Source organism: Neophocaena asiaeorientalis, unplaced genomic scaffold (assembly GCF_003031525.2).
Source record: "Neophocaena asiaeorientalis asiaeorientalis breed wild unplaced genomic scaffold, Neophocaena_asiaeorientalis_V1.1 scaffold87, whole genome shotgun sequence".
NCBI lineage: Eukaryota > Metazoa > Chordata > Mammalia > Artiodactyla > Phocoenidae > Neophocaena > Neophocaena asiaeorientalis.
Genome location: NW_020175432.1, coordinates 4,520,239 through 4,541,100, shown reverse-complemented (window position 1 = coordinate 4,541,100; position 20,862 = coordinate 4,520,239). Strand labels below are relative to the sequence as shown.

Sequence of the window (20,862 nt, the reverse complement as noted above, 5' to 3'; positions counted from 1 at the left end):
TTTAAACCCTACAACTCCCACGGGAGAGGTCCCTAGCTCTGATGGCACTAATGTGAGGCTCTCTGGAGGAAAAAATTTATAAATACCAGGGTAGAGAGCTCACCCCCCTCCACCGAAGCATATCCAGTGGTGAAGAAAACAGAATAGGGAAGGAAGAGAGGGAGGAAAAGAAGGAAAAATAAAACAAAGGTCCACAATTTGACCCAATTGGAAATCTGAAATATTCTAAAATAATTTGTACAACAGAAAAGATGAAGGGGTGCTGCTTGGCTCTCAGGCCTCTACAACATGGTTTTTAACTTAACTTTACCATCTGCTGTACTGCACTAATTCACAAACCCTTATGCAATTAATTAATACAAGGACTCAAATTATAGTTATATCTGGGAGTCACACTAAATTTAAGCAAGGTACTCCCGATAATCATAGGGCAGAGGGATTCCCTGGTGGCGCAGTGCTTGAGAGTCCGCCTGCCGATGCAGGGGACACGGGTTCGTGCCCCGGTCTGGGAAGATCCCACCTGCTGTGGAGCGGCTGGGCCTGTGAGCCATGGCCGCTGAGCCTGCGTGTCCGCAGCCTGTGCTCCGCAACGGGAGAGGCCACACGTACCGAAAAAAGGCCCACGTACCGAAAAAAAAAAAAAAAATTTCTAAAGTGCAATAGAAACTAACCCAAATGAATCTCAAGTTCATGTGATCTAGGAAATACTCAAATTAATATTTGACATTAAAGTTTAAGTTTCTTAGCTTACTTAATACAGACATTTCTTAGGTTTATTACACCCAGGTCTACTAAAAGTCAAATAAGATCATATTATCTCCATTACAAAATTTATTAGCAAAAATAAAAATAGCTTGGGAAGATGACTCACTTTGTCTCATGAAGTTTTTTTGGGTAATCTAAATATAACTGTTGAGAACAAATAAATAGATATAAATGGGGTAAGAGCTTTTAGGTGAACTCTTTAAAGTAATATGTTTTATGATATGTCTGCTTAAAAATGGTTTCTCCAGATTTTTGGTAAGTTGAAACCATAGAATTTTGCTAAGTTAAGTGACAGAAGTTTATTAAATATCTAGGTCATTCGCAAATAAGATACTGAAACATTAATTACTGAACAAAGACTTCCTTTTACAGAAAAACTAAGGATATTTAGGACTATTAATAAAAATGTTTGGTGTCACACAAAATTTTTCTAACAAAAGTACATGTTTTTAGAAATCATAAATAGTATTTATAGGGCTTCCCTGGTGGCACAGTGGTTAAGAATCCGCCTGCCAATGCAGAGGACACGGGTTCGAGCCCTGGCCCGGGAAGATCCCACATGCTGTGGAGCAACTAAGCCCATGCGCCACAACTACTAAGCCTGCGCTCTAGAGTCCACGAGCCACAACTGCTGAGCCCGTGCACTACAACTACTGAAGCCCACGTGCCTAGAGCCCGTGCTCCACAACAAGAGAAGCTGCCACAATGAGAAGCCCGCGCACCACAATGAAGAGTAGCCCCCACTCGCCACAGCTAGAGAAAAGCCCGCGCACAGCAACGAAGACCCAACACAGCCAAAAATAAATAAAAATTAAAAAAAATAAATTTATTAAGAAAGACAGTTCATAATTGTTTACTTCTTAGTTTAGACTAGAAATTACGGTTTTTAAAGGTTAAGAATTCTAGTTAATATATATAATTAAAACTACTAAAATTAATAAGGAAGACATCTTTGTAAGGAAAAAAAGGTATAAGGAGTGGAAATACATTTTCTTAAGGGAAAAGAAAGTAATTTTATCCTGGGGACATAGAAAGAAGGGGAAAGCACAGAACAAAATCTGAAGGTAAAAAAGTAAGTTATAGGGCTTCCCTGGTGGCGCAGTGCTTGAGAGTCCGCCTGCCGATGCAGGGGTCACAGGTTCGTGCTCCGGTCCGGGAAGATCCCACATGCCGCGGAGCGGCTAGGCCCGTGAGCCATGGCCACTGAGCCTGTGCGTCCGGAGCCTGTGCTCCACAACGGGAGAGGCCACAACAGTGAGAGGCCCCCGTACTGAAAAAAAAAAAAAAAAAAAAAAAGGAAGTTATAAAAGGGTTGTAGGAAAGAAACTGTTGACTGAAATAAAACCCCACAATGTGAGAACTGTGTTTCAGTTTTATTTGGAGACTTACTGAGGACTGCAGCCCGGGAGATAGCCTCCCAGCTCTGAGGAACTGCTCCAAAGGGTAGGTGGGGATATCAGTATATATGTGATTTGGAGAAGGGTCCATGCAGTCAGGCACACATCTTGGTAGAAGGTTGTTGCTGTTCATGAGGAACAGGTATCTTAGTTAATGGTTTTAGTGCTTTTCTAAGAATGGGAAGACGCAAGAATTGGGGTTCATAAATTTTTTTCCTGAAAACATCTATCTGAAGGCCTGTTTTGCTACTTTTCCCAGAGCACAGAGTGCCTTATTCCTGATCTTGACCCTGAATTACTTTCAGGGTGTGTTGAAGGTCAGTGACTGTAGTGACTTAATTCTTGTAGAACCAGATGGCGAGTGACATTTAAAAAAATAATAAATTTATTTATTTATTTTTGACTGCATTGGGCCTTCGTTGCTGCACACAGGCTTTCTCTAGTTGCAGTGAGCAGGGGCTACTCTTCGTTGTGGTACGCAGGCTTCTTATTGCGGTGACTTGTTGTGGAGCACGGGCTCTAGGCGCACGGGCTTCAGTAGTTGTGGCACATGGGCTCAGTAGTTGTAGCTCGTGGGCTCTAGAGCACAGGCTCAGTAGTTGTGGCGCACGGGCTTAGTTGCTCTGCGGCATGTGGGATCTTCCCAGACCAGGGCTCGAACCCGTGTCCCCTATGTTGGCAGGCGGATTCTTAACCACTGTGCCACCAGGGAAGACCCCCGCGAGTGACATTTTTTAGTTGGCCGAACGCTGAAAAAAGAATTTTGTGCATGGTTAGGATTTGCTAAGATTAGAATTAAATTTATTTGAGTAAATAGATTTTTATATTAAAAGTAAGCTGATATAGGGACTTCCCTGGTGGTCCAGTGGTAAAGAATCTGCCTTCCAATGCAGGGGATGAGGATTCGATCCCTGGTTGGGGAACTAAGATCCCACGTGTCATGGGGCAACTAAGCCTGCGTGCCACAACTACTGAGTCTGGGCATCTCAACTAGAGAGCCCGCCTGCTGCAAACTACGGAGCCCATGCTCCCTGGAGCCCGCACGCCACAACTAGAGAGAGAAAACCCGTATGCCACAGCTAGAGAGAAGCCCGCACGCTGCAACAAAGATCCGCATACCACAACTAAGACCCGATGCATCAAATAAAAAAGAAAAAAAGTAAGGTGGTATAAAACAATTTTTTTTTTTTTTTTTTTTTTTTTTTTTTGCGGTACGCGGGCCTCTCACCGTTGTGGCCTCTCCCGTTGCGGAGCACAGGCTCTGGACGCGCAGGCTCAGCGGCCATGGCTCACAGGCCCAGCCGCTCCGCGGCACGTGGGATCTTCCCGGACCGGGGCACGAACCCGCGTCCCCTGCATCGGCAGGCGGACTCTCAACCGCTGCGCCACCAGGGAAGCCCTAAAACAATTTTTAAAAAATTGAAGTATAGTTGATTTATTGATACAATGTTGTGTTAGTTTCAGGTGTACAGCAAAGTGATTCAGCAAAACTAGAATTTGTTTTTCTTTCCGTTTTAAGAGAACACAGTTTTCTTGGAATATTGATCTGCTTTTGATAACAAATTGTAAAGTTTCTTTACCTTTTTCTTTTTTTGCGGTACGCGGGCCTCTCACCGTTGTGGCCTCTCCCGTTGCGGAGCACAGGCTCTGGACGCGCAGGCTCAGCGGCCATGGCTCACAGGCCCAGCCGCTCCGCGGCATGTGGGATCTTCCTGGACCGGGGCACGAGCCCGTGTCTCCTGCATCGGCAGGCGGAGTCTCAACCACTGCGCCACCAGGAAAGCCCTCTTTACCTTTTAAGTAATCTGTTTTAACTTTCTGTATTTGCCGTTAAAATCCTTTATTGTCACTTTGGTTGAGTGAATAAGTATTGTTTCACGGTGACCTGTGAGCCTATTTGACTAAGTGTTTTAAAACCTTTTGATATCCTTGATAAAATTCCCCATGTCGAATTCTAAGTGAAGTTCTTTTGACCTCTAGCTAACTTGGGATGCTTTTGAGGGCCCCTGAAACATCCCAAAGAGATATTAAACTGATTATGTTTATTTGGTATGTTAAATTACTGAGAAACATTGTCAAGTAAGTGGTGATAAACCTTCTTAGGTTATATTGTGTGGGTAAATGTCATTAATATAGATATTCTAGAAATTATATGGAAATCCTAAAAATCTGATATGTCTTAGTATAATATCAGTCATAATTCTAGTTATTACCTTAAAATGTATGTCACAGAAATAACCAAATTTCTTTGTCAATTGCATTGTAATCAGATCTTTATGCCATTTTAAGTCTTTAAAATTTTTTATATTTTATTGACGTATAGTTGATTTATAATGTATCCTCCCCCTCGGCAACCACAAGTCTGTTCTCTATGTCTGTGAGTTGGTTTCTGTTTTGTAGATAAGTTCATCATATTTTATTTTATCTTAAAAATTTATTTATTTTTTGGCCACACTGTGAGATGTGTGAAACTTCCCTGACCAGGGATCGAACCCACAGTGGAAGCGCGGAGTTTTTTTTTTTTTTTTTAATTTTTTTTTGGAAGCGCGGAGTTTTTACCACTGGACCACCAGGGAAGTCCCATTTTTGTCATATTTTAGATTCCACATATAAGTGATATCATATGGTATTTTGCTTTCTCTTTCTGACTTACTTCATTTAGTGTGATGATCTCTAGGTCCATCCATGTTGCTGCAAATGGCATTATTTCATTTTTTTTAATGACTGAGTAATATTCCACTGTATATATGTACCACATCTTCTTTATTCATCTGTTGATGGACATTTAGGTTGTTCCCATGTCTTGGCTGTTGTAAGTAGTGCTGCAATGAAAGGGGGTGGGATGCATGTATCTTTTTGAATTATAGTTTTCTCTGGATATATGCCCAGGAGTGGGATTGCAGGATCATATGGCAACTCTATTTTTACTTTTTTGAGGAACCTCCATACTGTTTTCCATAGTGGCTGCACCAATTTACATTCCCACCAACAGTGTAGGAAGATTCCGTTTTCTCCACACCCTCTCCAGTATTTGTTATTTATAGACTTTTTAATGATGGCATTCTGACTGGTGTGAGGTGATACATTGTAGTTGTTTTAAATGTTTATTTATTTATTTGGTTGCGCCAGGTCTTGTTTGCAGCAGGTGTGCTCCTTAGTTGCGGCTCGTGGACTCCTTAATTGAGGCATGCGAACTCTTAGTTGTGGCATGTGTGTGGGATCTAGTTCCCTGACCAGGGATCGAACCCGGGCCCCCTGCATTGGGAGCGCAGAATCTTAGCCACTGCTCCACCAAGGAAGTCCATCCCCATTGTAGGATTTTTTTTAAATCACTTTTCAAAATTTATTTATTTATTATATTTTAAAGGGAACTTTATTCTTATTTATTTATTTATGGCTGCGTTGAGTCTTCATTGCTGCACAGGCTTTCTTTAGTTGCAGTGAGCAGGGGCTACTCTTCATTGCAGTGCATGGGTTTCTCTTTGCGGTGGATTCTCTTGTTGTGGAGCACGGGCTCTAGGCACATGGGCTTCAGTAGTTGTGGCACAAGGCCTTAGTAGTTGTGGCATGCAGGCTCAGAAGTTGTGGTGCACAGGCTTAGTTGCTCCGTGGCATGTGGATCTTCCCAGACCAGGGCTCGAACCCATGTTCCCTGCATTGGCAGGCGGATTCTTAACCACTGCACCACCAGGGAGGCTCCCCCATTGTAGTTTTGATTTTCATTTCTCTAATGATTAGTGATGTTGAGCATCTTTTTGTGTGCCTGTTGGCCATCTGTATGTCTTCTTTGGAGAAATGTCTATTTAGGTTTTCTGTCCATGTTTTGATTGGGTTATTTGTTTTTGTTAGTGAGTTGTATGAGCTGTTTGTATATTTTGGAAATTAAGCCCTTGTTGGTCATATCATTTGCAAATATTTTCTCCTAGTCCATAGATTGTCTTTTCATTTTGTTTATGGTTTCTTTTTCTGTACAAAAGCTTGTAAGTTTGATTAGGTCCCATTTGTTTATTTTTGCTTTTATTTCTATTGCCTTGGGAGACTGACCTAAGACAGCCATTTTAAGTCTTTTGTCACTTACAATCATCGTTTTACTCTGATGCTTTTATAAAATGAAGATCTTCAGGAAGATTCATAAGAGGACTTTTTGACAAATATAGGTTTCTGATGAGTTGTAGATCATACTACTAAGCTGGAAAACCTTTCCTCTTATGCTAACTACGACCTGCAGCAAGTTGATAAAGTATACCTTTGTAAAAGAAGATGAAACATTTATCTTTTTCTCTTTACCTGATCCCTCCAGAATTTGCCTTCTCCAGCTGGCTCCCCTCTGGACTTGATGACTTCTTGTGATCCAGATTACAACTAGTTATACTATACTCATCATTGTTTTAATTTGTTCTCTCTTGGTTGTTTTCAAGCTGTTTATGCTTTGTATCTCTTTTTGTTGTACTATGACCTTATTAATGTTACTAGCTATATTACTTACATCCTGTCTGTTTTATAGGATGGTTGTTTCTTGCATTACTCAATGTGTAACCAGGCCTCTGACAAAATTAATGATGACTAAACATCTTGAGGCAATTGATCACATTTATAGCTCTATATAAAATTAATTGTATGGGCTTCCCTGGTGGCACAGTGGTTAAGAATCTGCCTGCCAATGCAAGGGACACGGGTTCGAGCCCTGGTCCGGGAAGATCCCACGTGCCATGGAGCAGCTAAGCCCATGCGCCACAACTACTGAAGCTCATGCGCCTAGAGCCTGTGCTCTGCAACGAGAAGCCACTGCAGTGAGAAGCCACGCACTGCAAGGAAGAGTAGCCCGCGCTCGCCGCAACTAGAGAAAGTCCGTGCGCAGCAATGAAGACCCAGTGCAGCCAAAAATAAATAAATTAATAAATTAAAAAAAATTAATTGTAATAGTGCAACTGTAGATATGGGAAGAAGCAACAAGGGAAAACATTTCCTCATTGATAATAGACTTGTAAGACGGATGATCCAGAGAATTTTAGGTTATTAACAGGGTCTAATCCAGATACAGCACATGAATAGCCTATCACCGAGATCCTCACCTGACCTAGCAATGAGCCTTTCTAGCACCAGGGGTCAAATTGGTCATGAAATGCCTCTCAAACCTCGATAAGATTTATGTCCAAGGGGCATTGTAAAGAAAAAATGTTTCCCGTGATTCCAGTTCTGCAAGGATCAAGCCATTAGCTTGAGTCACCCACCAACAGTACATCCTAAGGGGAATTCAGGATGGAGAAAAACAGGAAGCATTCTGTGCTTTGGATATACTGACCCTGGGATAGTTATGTTGCATATCTAAGAAAAATTTCAGTGACCCCAGATTCTTACGTCTTCCCATACATGGAAAAGCACTAAAATCAGTAACTTGAGATGTCTGTTCTTTGTGATTAGCAGTAATCTTTTTTTTTCTTTGGCCATACGGCACATCTTGCAGGATCTTAGTTCCCCGACCAGGGATTGAAGCCATGCCCCTGCAGTGGAAGCACGGAGTCCTAACCACTAGACCGCCAGGGAATTCCCGGCAGTAATTTTTTTATGTTTGACTACATGTTTTTTCCAGCAAAAAAAAATGCATATATATCCTGGCTCTGCCCTTACTCTTCAGAGCAGTTCCTCAGAGCTCTCTGAGAGGCTGTCTCCTGGGCTATAGTCTTCAGTAAGGCCCCCGAATAAAAGTTAACTCATAACTTCTACATTATGCATTTTTCTTTCGGTTGACAGGGCCTTGAATGATTTATATTCTTTGAGATGGTCAAAGTGCAGCCACAGGTGGAGACAGGAGAGGCTCAGGGAAAAAAAAAAAAAGCATTTTATTATACTCACACTGTTCATGCTGGTCTCAGCCTATGGTAGTGATGCCAAAATTTGATCAGCCAGGAATGCCTGAGATACTCACCTAGGCTTGTACTGCTTGTGGCGACCTGATAGACAATTCCCCACCTGAGTCAGTGTGGTTGCTGGACAGGCCCTTGTGGTTCTATCATGATGGTAAGATGAATCTCAGCAACAACCATCAGGGTTATTGGAAAAAACAAGATTAATTACTAACAAGTTCTGGGACTAAGGGTTGTGGGTGGTAGTGGGGAGCACACCAGGAGACTCAGACTTTATTGGGGTCCAAGGGCAAGGTAGCTAGGGTTTCTGGGGTTCACCCATTATTGGGGAATTTAAAACATAAGAGCGAGAATTAAAGCCCAGGGTCGGGGGGACTTCCCTGGCAGCACAGTGGTTAAGAATCTGTCTGCCAAGGTAGGGGAGGTTCGAGCCCTGGTCTGGGAAGATCCCCCATGCCGTGGAGCAACTAAGCCCGTGCGCCAAAACTACAGAGCCTGTGCTCTAGAGCCCACAAGCCACAACTGCTGAAGCCTGTGTGCCACAACAACTGAAGCCCGCACGCCTAGAGCCCATGCTCTGCAACAAGAGAAGCCCCTGCCCTGCAATGAGAAGCCCATGCACCACAACGAAGAGTAGCCCCCACTCGCCGCAACTAGGGAAAGCCCGTGCGCAGCAACAAAGACCCATCGCGGCCCAAAGTAAATACATACATACATACATACAAACCTTGAGTATATTGAAAAAAAAAAGCAAACAGAAAAACCCAGGGTGGGAAAAGCTGGGTGACTCAAGTGGTCAGTTGCCTGGGTCACCCAGGGCTTTCTAGACAGGGAATTCATGGATGGTGCAGCCTGGCTCTATCTAGTTGTGTAGTTGGCAAGATGGATGTCTTTGAAATGGATGCCTCAGCAGTCAAAAGCTTAAAATCAGGCACTTACGTTACAGTCAAAAATGTGCCTTATTGTCGGGCAGTTACACTACACCCGTCCTAGAGACAGGAGGCATGGTGTGCCACACCATCCCGTGCGGGGCCATGTGGGAAAGATACCAGGGCAGTCAGGAGGCAGAAGTCTGGAGGGTGGGAGTGGATAGTGTTTAGGCTACAGCCTTTCTTGGGGGTTTCTCCAGCAAAAGCAAAGCAGGGCAGAGTGAACAGTTTAGGATTGGCTAGTTTGAATAATTTTGGTGGGCTTTGGACTACAGGGGTGGTACCTCGTTGCCTGGTACCTGGCCCGGGGGTGATGCAGGCAAGGGAATATTGCTGGGGACGGGGTGAGGGGGTGGGTACAGGCCGGGCAGAGGAGGTCTGGCTCTGAATTCGTTAGTTTGTATATCAAAGGCATGCTCCCAGCTGGGCCCTTCGCTGCCTCTTAAATTGCCTCGCCTTGGAACAGGACAGTTTCTCCCCAGACAGAAAGGTTTTGTAAGATGTCAGAACATCATAATACGCAGAACATTTTAGATATTTACGACGCAGTTGGTCCTCTGATGCTTTGACATATTAAGGAAAGTTTGGGGTGATGATAGATTGGTAAAGATTTTAAGAGAGTAGGGCATAAGTGGCCCTAAACAGCATAGAAAATAATTTATTATGAGAGTCAACGAGGAATACAACAGAAGTACAAGGAGTGACCTCAGGCCAGCCCATAATTAAGGTTCCCATTGTATGGCATTAGCTAAAATCAATCTGAAATTGTGTGTGTGGGGGGCTCTAATATATCTTGGTGGAGTTGTGAACTGTGCTTAGGAATATGCTTAGGTCAAATTATGTTGTTGGAAGTGTCGATGGAAATAATAAATAATCTATAATAAGAATAGAAAAGGGGCTTCCCTGGTGGCGCAGTGGTTAAGAATCCGCCTGCCAATGCAGGGGACACGGGTTCGATCCCTGGTCTGGGAAGATCCCACGTGCCGCGGAGCAACTAAGCCCGTGCACCACAACTACTGAGCCTGCGCTCCAGAGCCTGCGAGCCACAACTACTGAGCCCATGTGCCACAACTACTGAAGCCCACGCGCCTAGAGCCCGTGCTCCACAAGAGAAGCCACCACAGTGAAAAGCTGTGTACCACAATGAAGAGTGGCCTCCACTCGCTGCAACTAGAGAAAGCCCATGTGCGGCAACAAGGACCCAATGCAGCCAAAAATAAATAAATTTATTAAAAATGTGAACATCCGGGCTTCCCTGGTGGCGCAGCGGTTGAGAATCTGCCTGCTGATGCAGGGGACACGGGTTCGAGCCCTGGTCTGGGAGGATCCCACATGCTGCAGAGCAGCTACGCCCGTGAGCCACAACTACTGAGCCTGCGCGTCTGGAGCCTGTGCTACGCATCAAGTGAGGCCGCGATAGTGAGAGGCCCGCGCACCGCGATGAAGAGTGGCCCCCCTTGCCACAACTAGAGAAAGCCCTCACACAGAAACGAAGACTCAGCACAGCAAAAATAAATTAATAAAACTCCTACCCCCAACATCTTCTAAAAAAATAAATAAATTCTCAGTCTCTAAGTATCATTAAAAAAAAAATGTGAACATCCATTTAAAAAAAAAAAGGAAAAGAGTTTTATTCAAGCCCAACTGAGGACTGTAGACCAGGAAACATCTCTCAGTAGCTCTGCGGGGACTGCCCCAAAGAGGTAGTGGAGGAGCCAGGATATATGTGAATTGTTTTGGCTGGGAAATACATGTAGACAAGCATACGTCTTGGTGAAAGATTACCGCTCATCACAAGGAACAGATATCTCAAGTTAATGGTTTTAGTGTTTTTCCATCTGTGGGGAGATGCAAGAATCTGGGGTCATTGAAACTCTTCCTTAGTACATATCTTAACTATGTAGGAGGCCATATATCCAAAGCACAAAATGCTTCATCCTTTATTCTTTAATAGTTTCTTTAATAGCTAAAGCAGATGTACATTGTGTGTTTGACAGGCCCTAAGAGTATTGTAGTTAGCAAAAAGTTCAAGTTAAATCATGTATAAGCCAGAATGACTTCCCTATACCTCAGTATGTGAAACTTTCTTCCATTAGAGGGTATGAAATAAGTTAGTACGTGTAACTTCTGTAAAGATTAGTGGTATTTGTATGTAATTACAGGAAAGGAGTGGTTGTGGAGATCATGGTGGAAAGCTGGAGGAGAGGAGTAGAGGAAAGCACTGAGGAGTGAGTGGTTCTCTTACCAGGGGGTCCAGGGGTTGACTGGTAAGAGGCAGGTGCCTCCTGGGGAAAGCAGTGGTCTCCATTAATTTTCAGGATGGTGCAGATAGTAGTAACCTTTGCCAGATTTCCCTTTAGGCATGGGCGTGTAAGGGGTGTCCATTTTAGCAGAGAGCAAGGAATATACCAGGATCATGGGCTAAGCAGACAGTGAGCCCCGAAACATGACACAATTCTTAAATGAAAAAAAAAGCAATAAATGTCCTGTGTCCAATCTGTGCTTTAGGAGAGACAGTATATAGGGTCACTGAGGCAGAAGTTTTAGTGTCGGGATGAAGTTGTCTCCAGTGCAGGGGGTGAAGTCATTTCCAAAGGCAAGTCTTGGACAGGGGCAATGTCATTTGAGGCAGTGTCCTCTCCATTGGTGACCTCTGTCAACCAAAAAATAATGCAGGAGGCTGCAAATAAGAAAAGAGTTTATTTGGTGTCTTAAGAATTGCAGTTCACGGACTTCCCTGGTGGCACAGTGGTTAAGAATCCGCCTGCCAACGCAGGGGACACGGGTTCGAGCCCTGGTCTGGGAAGATCCCACATGCCGCGGAGCAACTCAGCCCGTGCATCACAACTACTGAGCCTGCGCTCTAGAGCCCATGAGTCACAACTACTGAAGCCCGTGTGCCTAGAGCCTGTGCTCCGCAACAAGAGAAGCCATTGCAGTGAGAAGCCCGTGCACCACAACAGAGTAGCCCCTGCTTGCCACAACTAGAGAAAGCCCGCGTGCAGCAACAAAGACCCAACGCAGCTGAAAACAAACAAAAAAAAGCAGTTCAGGAAGCACAGATTTGGGTAACCTCAAAACAATGTTCTGGAGAATAGAAAGAGCCAGGGACTTGCAAACACTAAAAGCCATGAGGTTGTTAAAAGTTCCTGGTGAGAACTGTGATTGACTCTGACTTGAAATTTCTGAGTCAGGATATATTTGTCCTGTTGATATATTAATCAACAGGAATCACTAGTTATTTTAGGGTAGGGGTCTGATAAATATCTTGAGTTTCTGGCAGATGTTCTGGTGACTTCATTAGGACAGTAAGTGGTCAAAAGGTCAGATTTCATCCAGACTGAGATGTGCATAAGTCACAGTGCCTTAATGGCCTCCCGCTTCCATTTTAGAGAGCAATACCAACTCCATTTTTATTTTCCTTTCACAGCTCCTGGGCTATGGTGATGTTGTCTGGGATATGGGACTGGAGTATCCCTTCCAAGTGGATCCCCACCAGTTGATACGTATCTTGACATTTGCCATGTTTAGTTGAAACAATGGCCACGTTTAGTTGTAGGCTCTGGACCTTCAGGTTGTAAGCCAGTGAGAAAGCACCCAGACCAATAGTAATAAGGCCGATAGTCCATAGAATGGTGTGCAGCTGCACCTGACAGGGTGTTTTGTGTTTGTTTGTGAAGTCTAGGCTCAGATGGTTCCCATACCAGAGGAGTAACTGTCTGGCCCTTGGATAATTTATGGTTGATGGGTCCCAGGAGAGTGTGAGCCCTGGATCTGGCCTCCAGCCTTATGGAATGGGGGCAAGATTGAAAATTCATGAAGATGGGTTAGGGCCGGGTAGGGTATTTCTAAAGATGGGTTAAGGCCGGGTAGGGTATTTATAAAGATGGGTTAAAGCCAAGTCTGGCTCTGGATTGGTTGGCTTGCATATCAAAAGCATGCTTCTAGGTGGACCCTTTGCTGTCTCAAGAAGTGGCTGACCCCAAGGGTCAGTCTCTCCCCAGCTAGAAAGACTGATGTCAAAACATCATAATATACAGGAAATTATAATTATTTACAGTACGAAACCATTGTACAAAATCTACTTAGTGAAGGAGTAATTATCATTATCCCCAGTGCTTCTCCTTTGAACAGCCAGATTTGGCCTTTTCTTAAACCTGGAAAGAATGAATGACACCTCGCAGTGGATTGCTGCAAACTTGAGGCTCTGATCTCACCAAATAAGCCCCTATTCCCAGTCCCCAGCATTATGGAAATTACTGACTCCATCCACTCAGCAACGGGTAAATATCCTGTTATCACAGATTTGTCTCAGTGTTCTGTTCAGTGCGTATTTCAGTGACTCTTAGATACACCTTTATCTGGTTACCCTCAGGGAACCTAAACGCCACTGCAGCCTCTGCAGGCAAGACTTGAACTACAGACACCTGCTCCAGGAGCAGAGGTGTGACATTACATTAATGACGTTCTCCTCTGAGGACATTCGTTTCACATTCATTCAGAACATAAAGATATTCGGAAAAGATATCCCTTGCCTTCTTTCTGATGTTACCAGGAGAAAGCTTCTAGTCTCTCATCAACTATGATGTTAGCTGCAAGTTTCTTATGGATGTTTCTCCTCAAGAAGAGAAAGTCCCCTCTATCCTACCTTGCTCTTATAAATGGATGTTAGTTTTTAAAAATACTTTTTCATTTTCATTGACCGCCCCCTCTTCCATTTCTAAGATTAGTAATTTCTGTCTTCCCTCTTTTTTCTCAGTTAGCTTGACTAGATGTTTATCAATATTATTAACCTCAAAGAACCAGCTTTTGGTTTTATTAATTATGCCTTTTGATTTCCCTCAATTACACTGTTTTCTAATTTTTTGGTATATGAATTTTATATTATTACTTTGGGTTTCGTGATATTTTTAACCACTTTATATATATATATAAAGTATATATGTAAAGACGCCATCATGTTTATGTTTTATCAGCCAACGTGTTTTGAGTTCTTTAGCAGATGGAGAGCACTGTTTTCCGTAGATAAATCACCATCTTTGGTTGTACACACCTACTCTAAGAAAAACTGCACAGTAAGTTGAACACAGTCATATTTCATTATATCTTATGCCAGTTACTATTTTCCATGAAAGAAAAACAGAACCAAATCTCAATTATACTGTATTTTCTCCCCTCAACAGAGACTGTCCGCCTGTGGATCCAGACCCATCTCTCTGTGATTAGGTCACACAGTTATTAAATGCATGCCATTCTGGGCATTTTACCAATTGCTTTACATGGACCTTCTACCTGAATCCTTACACCACCACAATGAAATGGAATTATTATTATTAAAATTAGGTAAACGATGAAACGGAGGCATGTAGAAAGGTAAAGCAACATATAAATACACAGAACACATATTCTTTGAAAAATTTATCTGAAAATGTTGTTTGGTGGTTATAAGAAGGAAGAATAGGCGGGTACAGTAGTAACATATTGTAGATTAAAAAAACTAAGGTTGATTGTGCATTCAGGATAAGAAATCCGACATTTCCTAGCTCTTTGTACATACCGTGAAATATTTAAGTTACCCCTCTAAACCACTTGAATATTTATAAACAGTGAAACCTACCTTATGTGACTGTTGTGAGGATAAATCAGAACACAAAGTATGAAGTATTTAATATGGTTCATCGAATCAAAAATATTTCTTTTAGTTATATCGTTACTATTTCATTTATCCATTCATCCAGCAAACATTATTGAGGTGCTACCATGTTGGAGATACTGCACACATGCTGGGGCCATAGGTGTGAATATCCCAATCGCTGTTATCACAGCTTCAAAGCCTTGCTTCTCAGAGACTGGTTCATGGGTCATCAGCATTACCAGCACTTGGAAACTTGATATAAATACAGAATATCAAGCCACATTCCAGACCCACTAAATCAGAATCTGCATTTTAACAACGCACTAGTGTTCAGCGTAAACCTTAAACTTTGAGAAGCACTGCTTTACAAGATGGGCAAATAGTGATACAAAGCAGCGCTGTCAGTTCTATGATATTTGAAATGTGTTTCTCTAAGAGGTGAGACAGAAAGTCACTGATGTATATCATAGCTGCCAGTCCTCAGATATACTTAAGCATAGGGAGATATTAGACTCTATCTAAAAGGAATTCCTTAATCAGAGAGAGATGGTCACAAAGGCTTGCCAGGTGATGATTTTCTTAGTGTACCTTGAGGAATATACGTGAAAATCAAGCAAAGGGACCAGGAATGGAGTAGGTTTAAGAATGGAGGAGGGGAACTTCCCTGGTGGCGCAGTGGTTAAAAATCTGCCTGCCAATTCAGGGGACATGGGTTCGATCCCTGGTCTGGGAAGATCCCACATGCCGCGGAGCAACTAAGCCCGTGCACCAATAACTACTAAGCCTGCGCTCTAGAGCCGAAGAGCCACAGCTACTGAAGCCCGTGCGCCTAGAGCCCATGCTCCGCAACAAGAGAAGCCGCCACAATGAGAAGCCTGCGCACTGCAACAAAGAGTAGCCCCCGCTCGCCGCAACTAGAGAAAGCCCGTGAGCAGCAACGAAGACCCAATGCAGTCAAAAATAAATAAATAAAAATAATTTCAAAAAAAAAAAAAAAAAAAAAATTAAAAAAAAAAAAAAAAAAAGAATGGAGGAGGTTCATACGGGGGAGACAGTTGATGTGATAGATGTCAAATATAAAGGCATATTATATTATTTATTCATATTCCCTATATATGGATATACTAAGTATATATAGATATGTATATATCCAGACTAATGAGTATATGTGTATTAATATATATATACACATATAATCTATATAATGTACATACTGTATAGTATACTAACAAGTATATATATGGGTATATATATTTCTACACAGGTTAACTGATACACACACATATGGTTACACATATACAAAATATCTAAGTATTCATATTGTAGTTTGGGATTTAAAATTCATGGTAGTGTTTGTGTCTAATAATGCTAAGAAAATGTGGTATTTATACATCATCCTTTATTATTTATAATTAAGATTCCTTAAGATAATAATGCAATAGGGACTTCCCTGGTGGCGCAGTGGTTAAGAATCCGCCTGCAAATGCAGGGGATACGGGTTCGAGCCCTGGTCCAGGAAGATCCCACATGCCATGGAGCAAGCAACCAAGCCTCTGTGCCACAGGTACTGAGCCTGCACTCCACAACCACAACTACTGAAGCCCGCGCACCTAGAGGCCGTGCTCCACAACAAGAGAATCCACCACAATGGGAAGCCTGCAAACTGCAACGAAGACCCAACACAGCCATAAATAAATAAATAAATAAATAAATAAAAAATAATGCAATATATCTTATTAAAGGAAGACTAACAAATGATATGACTGTCATTTAAATTAATGTTCCTGCCCCTGATGGGTAAACCAGAGAACATATTGATTCTTCGGATTGTCTCCATTTTCAAAGAAGTTATAAACCTCTTAGGTAATCTTAATTTTGTCTCTAATTGAAATTTGGATCATATCCCATAGGATTCTTCATAAATTATATTGGGATCTAAAAAGAACTGTATATTCCTTCTATAATTAATGAACTCACAAATGAATAATGTGAATAAATTTGAAAAATTGAGAAATACTGTTGGCATTCACTTGATATACAAAATAGAAGGGTTAATAAATATTTGAGAAAGAAAGCACTTTATTCAAATGTTATTATCTCTATATTTACCCTTACTCAGTGTTCTAATTCTTGACATGTAATGGAAAGTCTCACACAGGTTAACTAAGAGGATGAATCAAGACTATTCTAGTTAAAACAGGTGTAAAAATTTGAAATTAAGTTAGGATATATTGTAATAGATGTATAAATTGGCAAGTTGCTTCTGGTTTAAATGATCTCTGTTGGTTTCCCACAATTACATTTTCTAATTTTTGTTATTTTTCCTGCATTTACTTAGATTTAATTCATTTTCTTTTTGTAGTTTCCTTAGGTAGACACTTACATTATTTTTTTTTATAAATTCATTTATTTATTTTTGGCTGTGTTGGGTCTTAGTTGCTGAGGGCGGGCTTTCTCTAGTTGTGGCGAGTGGGGGCTACTCTTTGTTGCGGTGCACAGGCTTCTCATTGCGGTGGCTTCTCTCATTGCGGAGCATGGGCTCTATGTGCGTGGGCTCAGTAGTTGTGGCTCATGGGCTCTAGAGCGCTGGCTCAGTAGTTGCGCATGGGCTTAGTTGCTTCACGGCATGTGGGATCTTCCTGGACCAGGGCTCGAACCCGTGTCCCCTGCACTGTCAGGTGGATTCTTAACCACTGTGCCACCAGGGAAATCCAACCTTGTATTTTTAAAATTTATTTTATTCAGGTATAGTTGATGTACAATGTGTTAATTTATGCTGTACAGCAGTTAGTTATATATATATACATTCTTTTTCATATTCTTTTCCATTATGGTTTATCACAGGATATTGAATATAGTTCCCTGTGCTATACAGTAGGACCTTGTTGTTTATCCATTCTATATATAGTAGTTTGCATCTGCTAATCCCAAACTCCCAATCCATCCCTCCTCTACTCCCACTTCCCGCTTGGCAACCACAAGTCTGTTCTCTATGTCTGTGAGTTTGTTTCTGTTTCATAGATAAGTTTATTTGTGTCATATTTTAGATTCCACATATAAGTGATATCATATGGTATTTGTCTTTCTCTTTCTGACTTACTTTGCTTAGTATGATAATCTCTAGGTACATCCATGTAGCTGCACATGGCATTATTTCATTCTTTTTTAATGCCTGAGTGTATTCCACTGTGTATATGTACCACATCTTCTTTATCCATTCATCTATCGTTGGACATTTAGGTTGTTTCCATGTCTTGGCTATTGTGAATAGTGCTGCTATGAACATAGGGGTACATGTATCTTTTTGAATTAGAGTTTTATCGGGTTATATGCCCAGGATTAGGATTGCTTGGTCATATAACAGCTCTATTTTTAGTTTTGGGGGTTTTTTTGGCAGTGCCGCACGGCATGCATGATCCTAGTGACACAACCAGGGATCGAACCCTCGCCCCTCACAGTGGAAGCGCGGAGTCCCAACCACTGGACTACCAGGGAAGTCCCTATTTTTAGTTTTTTGAGGAACCTCCATTACTATTTTCCATAGTGGCTGCACCACTTTACATTCCCACCAACAGTGTAGGAGGGTCCCCTTTTCTCTACACCCTCTCCAGCATTTGTTATTTGTAGACTTTTTAATGATGGCCATTCTGACCGGTGTGAGGTGGTACCTCACTGTAGATTTGATTTGCATTTCTCTAATAATTTAGACGTTTACATTATTGATTATAGATCTTTTCTACTGTATGCATTCAGTGGTATAAATTTCCCTCTAGGTACTGAATTTGCTGTATCCCACAAAATTTGATAAGTTGTATTTTCATTTTTATTTAATTCAAAATAATGTTTAATTGTTCTCAAGACTTCTTTGATTCATGTGTTATTTAGAAGTGTGTTGTTTAATCTCCAAGTATTTGGGGGTTTTCCACTGTCTTTCTGCGATTGATTTCTAGATTAATGCCAGTGTGGTCTGAGCATATTTTGTATGATTTCTCTTTTTTTTTTTTTCAAATCTATTACAGTGCATTTTATGTCCCAGAATGTGGTCTGTCTTGGTGAATGTTCCATGTGAACTTGAGAAGAATGCGTATTCTGCTGTTGTTGCCTGAAGTATTCCATAGATTACAACTAAGTCCAGTTGTTTCATCGTGCTGTTCAGTTCAACTTTGTCCTTCCTGGTTTTCTGCTTGCTGGAATTTATAATTCATGATAAGGGGGTGTTGAAGTCTACTGCTATAGTAGTGGATTCATTTCTCCTTGCAGGTCTATCAGTTTTTTAAAAAAATAATTGATATATTTATTTTGGCTGCACCAGGTCTTAGTTGTGGCATGTGGGATCTTTGTTGAGGCATGCAGGATCTTTTGGTTGCAGGACGTGGGATCTTGTGGTTGTGGCACACAGACTTCTTAGCTGCGGCATTTGGGCTATTAGTTGCGGCATGAGGGCTTTTAATTGTGGCATGTGGGATCTTAGTTCCCCAGCCAGGGATCGAACCTGGGCCCCCTGCATTGAGAGTGCAGAGTCTTACCCAGTGGACCACCAGGGAAGTCCCTCTGCCCGTTTTTGCCTTGTATACTTTGCCCCTCTGTTGTTACACACATACACATGAAGGATTGCTATGTCTTCTTGGAGACGTGGCCCCTATATAATTATGTACTGCCCTTCCTCATTCCTGTGAGTTTTCATTGCTCTGCTGTCTGCTTTGTCTGAAATTAATATAGCTATGCCAGTTTTCTTTTGTTTGGTGTTGGCATGGTATATGTTTCTCCTTTTACTTTTATCTATCTCTGTGTTTATATTCAAAGTGTGCTTCTTGTAGACAACATATAATTAGGTCTTATTTTATTATCTACTATGACAGTTTGTGTCTTTCCATGTGGTATTTAGACCATTGATGCTTAAAATGATCATTGATACAGTTGGTTTAATATCTACCATATTTTTTACTATTTTCTTACTATTTCTTTATTTACTTTGGCTCCACCAGGCCTTAGTTGCAGCATGAGGGATCTTTAGTTGTGGCATGTGAACTCTTAGTTGCAGCATGCATGTGGGATCTACTTCCCTGACCAGGGATCGAACCCAGGCCCCCTCCATTGGGAGTGTGGAGTCTTAGCCAGTGGACCACCAGGGAAGTCCCCACTTTAAAAGTTTTATCCTGCTTGGTATTCTCTGAGCTTCCTGAATCTGTGCCTTTGGTGTCTATCATTAATTATGGGAAGATCTCATTAATTAACTGAGATCTTCAGTTATTTCTCCTGTTCCTTTCTGTCTTCTCCTTCAGATATTTCCATTATGTTTATGTTACACCTTTTGTTAATTGTTCCAGAGTCTGTTCTTTCTGATCTTTATTTTCCCTTTGCATGTCATATTAGAAGATTTTATTGGCATTTCTTCAAGCTCACTGATTGTTTCCTCAGACATTTCCAGTCTACTGATGAACCCCTCAAAGGCACTCTTCATTTCTGTTACAGTGTTTTCTATTTATTGCATTCCCTTGTGATTCTTAGGGTTTTCACCTCTGTTTACATTACCCATCTGTTCTTTTTTTTTTTTTAACATCTTTATTGGAGTATAATTGCTTTACAATGGTGTTTTAGTTTCTGCTTTATAACAAAGTGAATCAGTTATACATATACATATGTTTCCATATCTCTTCCCTCTTGTGTCTCCCTCCCTCCCACCCCTCTAGGTGGTCACAAACCACCGAGCTGATCTCCCTGTGCTATGCAGCTGCTTCCCACTAGCTATCTATTTTACGTTTGGTAGTGTATATATGTCCATGCCACTTCTCACTTTGTCACAGCTTACCCTTTCCCCTCCCCATATCCTCAAGTCCATTCTCTAGTAGGTCTGTGTCTTTATTGCCGTCTTACCCCTAGGTTCTTCATGACCTTTTTTTCCCCCTTAGATTCCACATATCTGTGTTATCCATAGGTTTTCGGCCGTCGTGTCTCCATTGTCATTTGTTTCTAGGTATTTTTTGATTTCCTCTTTGATTTCTTCAGTGATCACTTGGTTATTAGGTAGTGTATTATTTAGCTTCCATGTGTTTGTATTTTTTTTTACAGATCTTTTCCTGTAATTTATATCTACTCTCATAGTGTTGTGGTTGGAAAAGATACTTTATATGATTTCAGTTTTCTTAAATTTACCAAGGCTTGACTTGTGACCCAAGATATGATCTATCCTGGAGAATGTTCCATGAGCACTTGAGAAGAAAGTGTATTCTGTTGTTTTTGGGTGGAATGTCTTATAAATATCAATTAAGTCC

At 41.6% G+C, this 20,862-nt stretch overlaps 1 non-coding gene across 1 annotated transcript; it reads right to left on the bottom strand.

Annotated features, from left to right (window-relative positions):
- Positions 1-19,061: 19,061 nt before the first annotated feature.
- TRNAE-CUC (transfer RNA glutamic acid (anticodon CUC)) lies at positions 19,062-19,134 on the bottom strand. Its single transcript has one exon. It is a non-coding gene; the product is annotated as a tRNA-Glu (tRNA).
- Between the last annotated feature and the right edge of the window lie 1,728 nt (positions 19,135-20,862).